We start from the raw sequence: 6,000 nt of genomic DNA, 5'->3' as shown, positions 1-6,000 counted from the left end.
GGCGTTATTAACGGCGTTATTTTTGTCAGTCGTGAGTAATCTAAGTAATTACTTTTTCCATCTTTGCAACACTGTTACCGTTACTGAGGATGGAAAGACGAGCATTACTATGCGTTTCTATGTTGGTTGAATGACGCGAGAAATGTCTGAGAGACCTGGAGAAAGCAGAGCAGGAGAGGGGAGGAAGGGAAGGGGGTTATGACGCCGTTGCGTACGCAATGCTAGGTGGCTCAGAGCGTTAGAATAGCATTAGGCAAAATACCAGCAACAGTGTGTGAAAAGGTTGTGAAGAGTTACAGAAAAAGTTTGGCCTCCGTTATTGCCAACAAAGCGGACATAACAAAGTGTTGAGATGAGCTTTTGGTATTGACCAAATACTTATTTTCCACCATGATTTGCAAATAAATTCTTTGAAAATCAAACAATGTGATTTTCTAGTTTTTTTCCCCACGTTCGGTCTCTCATGGTTGAGGTTTACCCATGTTGACAATTACAGGCCTCTCTAATATTTTCAAATGGGGGAACTTGCACAATTAGTGGCTGACTAAATACTTATTTGCCCTAATGTATTTGCAGCTGTATCACACAAATAAATTGTTTAAAAAATCACATATTTCTGGATTTTTCTTTTTAGATTATCCCTCACAGTTGACATGCATCTACGAGGAAAATTTCAGACCCTTCCGTGATTTCTAAGTGAGAGAACTTGCAAAATAGCAGGGTGTTCAAATACTTATTTTCTTCACTGTAGGTGTTAGAAAGAAAAAATATGAGGAAGTATTAATGTTTATTTTCTTACCTTTTTATCTTTATATCCAGTATAATTATCCCATACTATATCATCATATTATATTTCTCTCTCTCGCTGGTTTCTATTTCTCACAAATCCAAAATATTTAAAATTTAGGTTCATAATGCATAGTGAATTCATAGTGAATTTTAGCAACACTGACCTCTACCGGTAATTGTATTTACCTACATTCTAAAGTACAACTCACGGTCTTGTTTGGAAGGATTTGAGAACGTGGCGTCTGCTTCAGCGTGATTGGTCGCTCGGATGAGCGCGTGTTTGTACGTCTGGACCAATTGGAAGTGGTTGAGAAATCCAGCAGCTATGGGACGGAAGCATCGACAAGCGTCCCAGAGCAGTGATGATGGGATACCGCTGCTTCTCCTCCCTGTTTACGTCACGCAATAAGACGAATTAGAAAATAAATTTGTATTGAGATGATAGCCGAGTAAGCCAAAATGGACAATGCGACTGTGGAGGACTGCATTCCATGGCGTGAGTATGACCTCTATTCGCATACTACTGGATACCAATACGATTTATTTCATAAGACCATCCACCAGATGTCAGTCATTTCCTATATAAATGGGTCACTGTGGCGCAGCAACGCGAGGCAAGTAAACGCAAGGGAAATAGCAAAAAAAAGATGAAACATAAGTTATTGGAAGCAAAAGACTGTAATTTAACCACGATACAAATAGATATTGTGTTAAGTTTATTTTTAAATTAATTTTTCCCCCTAAACCTGGCCCATAAGACATTTTTTGTGTGTTTTTCAAATCAATACATTGTAATAAATTTTTGTTGTTGTCATCAAGCAAAGTATCCTAACACATTGGACTCTTTAAAATATACTTGTTTTCAAATGAATAAGCAGATTTGTGAACGCTTTTTGAAACATTTGATTTTAAATGGTTTGAGGTAGGGTTGTTCCGATCATGTTTTTTTGCTCCCGATCCGATCCCGATCGTTTTAGTTTGAGTATCTGCCGATCCCGATATTTCCCGATCGGATTGCTTTTTTTTTTTTTTTGCTCCCGATTCAATTCCAATCATTCCCGACAATTTTTCCCGATCATATACATTTTGGCAATGCATTAAGAAAAAAATGAATAAAACTTGGACGAATATATACATTCAACATACAGTACATAAGTACTGTATTTGTTTATTATGACAATAAATCCTCAAGATGGCATTTATATTATTAACATTCTTTCTGTGAGAGGGATCCATGGATAGAAAGACTTGTAATTCTTAAAGGATAAATGTGACTTTGTATATTGTGACTTAATATTGCCATCTAGTGTATTTGTTGAGCTTTCGGTAAATGATACTTTAGCCATTTAACTGTTCTGCCCAAATGCATGATGGGAAGTGCAACCATGACTGTGTGTAGTGGCACCAATTGGTATATCTTCTCTGCATTGGGAAGTTACATAGGATGTTAAGGAAAAGATCAACCACTACCGTTCTTCCCCATATTGCTTCACACGATATTTCTAATTGTTGAGAGAGGGATTTTAAGGCTTTAGCCAATTAAAAAGAGACTCCAAAGACTGCCAAAATTCTCTCTACCCATGTTACGCTGCCTGTTAGCTCTATATATAGGTAAAACGGCTCCATTATAGATTGAACACGACAATGCGTGAGTGGGGCGTGCAGCGCATGCATTAATTGCATTAAATATTTTAACGTGATTAATTTTAAAAAAATTAATTACCGCCATTTACGCGATAAATTTGATAGCCCTAGTTTAAGCCAAAATTAAAGACTCTGGATGAATGTAAGACATTCTGTCTGTAACGTTAAATACAATTAGAAAACGATTTAATTAAAAAAAATATATATATATTAAAAAAAGGCATGTCCGATATTTTTTTGCCAATTCCGATACTTTGAAAATGACGTGATCGGATGCCGATCGATCGGGACATCTTTAGTTAATGGTATGGAGGAAGTCGGCGTGATGTCACAATGACGTCACCTCGCTTAGCAACGTGTCGCCATTTTGTGAAGGGGGAAACGCACAGCCAAACATTCCATAGACAAACGTCTGAAATTCATATATTTCAGGTGTGTTTTGAGTCTTTTTTCCTAAAACTGTCTTAAACGTGGCTTACTATTATCACGAGTCACTGCCGACAGACGGAAGGAGTCGATGCAATTTAAAATTAGCGTTTATTGGCTTACAAAGCTGCCCATACAAAGTCGCAGCTGATAGCTGGATAAACATTCCAAAGGAATGGCCTGCAGTGGAGTTCGGAAACATATACAACTACCTCATAAAGTCACCCAGTAAGTTGACCTTTATCAATTACGTGGAATATGTACTGTGTGGAACTAAGAAAACTGGTAGTATATACGGAGTGATTATTTCTGCCGTAACCGGTAATTCGCCTCCAAGCATTATTTAGCCGTGAACACGTCACGGCAAAATAACCAATTCCCACCAGGCCAATAATATACCGATTGACTAATCAGAGCAGTTCATGGCAAAAAAAAAAAAAATGCTTTGTGAGTTGCCGGTTACGGTAATAATAACCACTGCCTAGTCTTTTGAATCCTAGCAGCTAATTGGGGCAAAAAAAAAAAAATCAATTAGTTTACTCACCAGTAATAAAATCTCGGCTCCAAACGTAAATGTGCTTGGATTTAGGTTCCCACAGGCGAGAATAGTCCACGGAACCGTCTTCTTTTACGGTTCCTCGATTAATTGCTTTCAGCCATTTGTTTCTCCTTTTCTTCTCATGAGGAAGAATGAAGAACTTCAAATGCGGCTCCGAACTCTTCCTTGTGAGACAACCCGCAACACAGCAACTTTTAGTCATTCCGACGGAAAAAAGCTCGCAAATAAGACGAAAGTTCAACGCGTTTGTATTACAATGCACGACAGAGCAACTGCTTGTCACTCGTCTTTTGCCCCGTTTTCAATATGGCAACGCTTTGTTGTGGCTGGTGATGTCATTAATGCCCAGATGTCCCACTGCCTCTATAGGTAACACTCTATTTGACAGCGGCGTCATAAGACTGACATAAGACCATCATGGGCATTACTGAATGCTTATGACAGATGTCATTAAGTGTCATCCAGCAAATTATGTCAATACATTTATGTCCATCTTAGATGTTTTCCATCTATTCAAAAGTGAGATCATTTAAAACACTAAATGACATCTGTTGTAAGCATTCATTAAAGCTCATGACAGTTATAATTATGATTGTCTAATGACAGTCTTATGGCGCCAATGTCAAATAAAGTGTTACCAAATACCATCACTAGCAATTAATGAAACAACTGGAACAGTAACTGAAGAAATAGCTAGCACAGAAAATGAATTTTGATTGTTACTTACATCTTAAACACTGCACTGCATGCTAGGAGGCATGTTGGACAACAACAGCGTGGCAGCAGAGGTTGACTGTCTCCCCCAAGGAAGTAGTGATGGCCAAATGAAGCTTCTTGAAGCAATGAAGTTTTACAGGCAATGGGTTCAAAGCTTCTAATGACATTCGTATGATGCCGCTGTCAAATAAAGTGTTACCGGTTAATATATTTTGGTGTAAATATCCCATAATACTGTGAGGACAGCGGCGGCTTATCTATAAACAAATGCCGTTTTTGAGCCAAATTTGGTGGGTGGTGGCTTATAGTCCGGTGCGCCTTATAGTGCGAAAATTACCATAGTAATGTTGGTGAGAGCTTCTTTTTGGCTGAACAAACCCAATACACACCCAAACTATTCCACATTGGGCCGCATTGGAAGCTGGATTTCTTTCCAACAAAACAGGAGGACACTTTTGCACCAATCAGGTGTCTTACAAGTGTAATCAGTTGATTGTAGTCAGGTGTTGCTTTTTTTAGCAGAAACCTCATTGGTTAAACAGACTGTGCTTCAGGATCCTCAGCCGTCCTTGAGGACCGGTTTGAGCACCCCTGATTTAAATGTAATAATCAAACAACTTGTGTATCTACACTGTTAAAAAATCTGTAAAATTTAAGGTAAAATACAGGCATCTGTGGTTGCCAGTCGTTCACCGTTAAATATACGGTGACAATGTAAAAGTTATCACGGTACACCAAATAAAAAGGCTGTATAATTTACGGTAAAATACCAGCAGATCTGATAGCCTACACTGTTAAAATACGGTGACAATATACAGTAAAAATCAATACGATAATGTATATAAATTCTGTATAATTTACGGGAAAATTTGTTCAACTGTGGCTACTGGCAAGATAAAAAACTACCGTCAGCTGTGGTTACCAATAGTTTACCGTAAATTTCACAGTGTAAATGTACTGGCAGCTGTGGTTGCCGGTAGTTTACCGTAAAATTCAATGTGTCAATCTAAAAGTCATTACGGAACTGGAAAATAATGTGTATAGTTTACGGTAAAATATTGGCAGCTGTCGTTGCCACTAGTTTATTTAATGACTGTTATACGGAAGTTATTTACATTAGCGTATTGATTTTTACCTTGTCACCGTATTTTTTACAGTGCAGGTTACCATTTTACCGTAAATTATATTAGACTTTTTTTTTTGGGTGTACCGTGATATCAGTGTAGTTTTTCTGACACTTAGTGTGTAATTCCAAAGAAAGGCAGGCTGAAATGGGTGTTCCTTTGTTCTGACATTAATACTGAGTGAGAACTGAACCCACACTGCTTATACCAAAGTCAGGCTAATGTACAACATTTATGGCGGGCTGGGTATGGCAGATGGAGGAAGTGATGACGCTGAGTAGGGAGGCTGAGGTTAACCCGACAGATGGTGAGGGACCAGGAGGTTATAAATTGGGAAAAGTGAGTATGTACAATAGACTGCATGAAAAGTCGACACACCGCTCTTGAAATTCCAGGTAGTTGGTGATAGAAAGTGAAAAAAAACAAAGATGCATCATTTCAAAACTTATTCAGGGGAAGTAAAACTCGTCAGCTGAGAAAATTTGGTTGCATAAGTGTGTACACTGTACAGGGAAAAACATGAAATAATTTAATGCAACATGAGTCAGAGCTGTAATTCTCTCCAAGGGGACGGGTATCTTTTCTTATACAGGGCAGGGGAAGGCATATGCGGAGTTTGACTGTTGTGGGGGGGGGCAAAACATGTTGATGACCCTGAAATGCAGTGTCAGCAATAAAGTTCACTTGCAAGATATACAGTGGAATGAAAAAAGTATCTGAACCTTTTGGAATTTCTCACAT

General features: G+C 38.3%; 1 protein-coding gene across 1 annotated transcript in view; it reads left to right on the top strand.

Annotated features, from left to right (window-relative positions):
• Nucleotides 1-1,086: 1,086 nt before the first annotated feature.
• Nucleotides 1,087-6,000, top strand: part of syk (spleen tyrosine kinase) — a 52,618-nt gene continuing 47,704 nt past the window's right edge. The window contains exon 1 of the mRNA XM_057818377.1: nt 1,087-1,285. The gene's annotated coding sequence lies outside the window, so the exon portion shown is untranslated. The remainder of the gene's footprint in view (nt 1,286-6,000) is intronic.

The sequence above is a fragment of the Corythoichthys intestinalis genome, chromosome 17 (genome assembly GCF_030265065.1).
Source record: "Corythoichthys intestinalis isolate RoL2023-P3 chromosome 17, ASM3026506v1, whole genome shotgun sequence".
In the NCBI taxonomy this organism is placed as follows: domain Eukaryota; kingdom Metazoa; phylum Chordata; class Actinopteri; order Syngnathiformes; family Syngnathidae; genus Corythoichthys; species Corythoichthys intestinalis.
The sequence above is the reverse complement of the archived record's forward strand: the minus strand, read 5'-3'. Positions and strand labels throughout refer to the sequence as shown.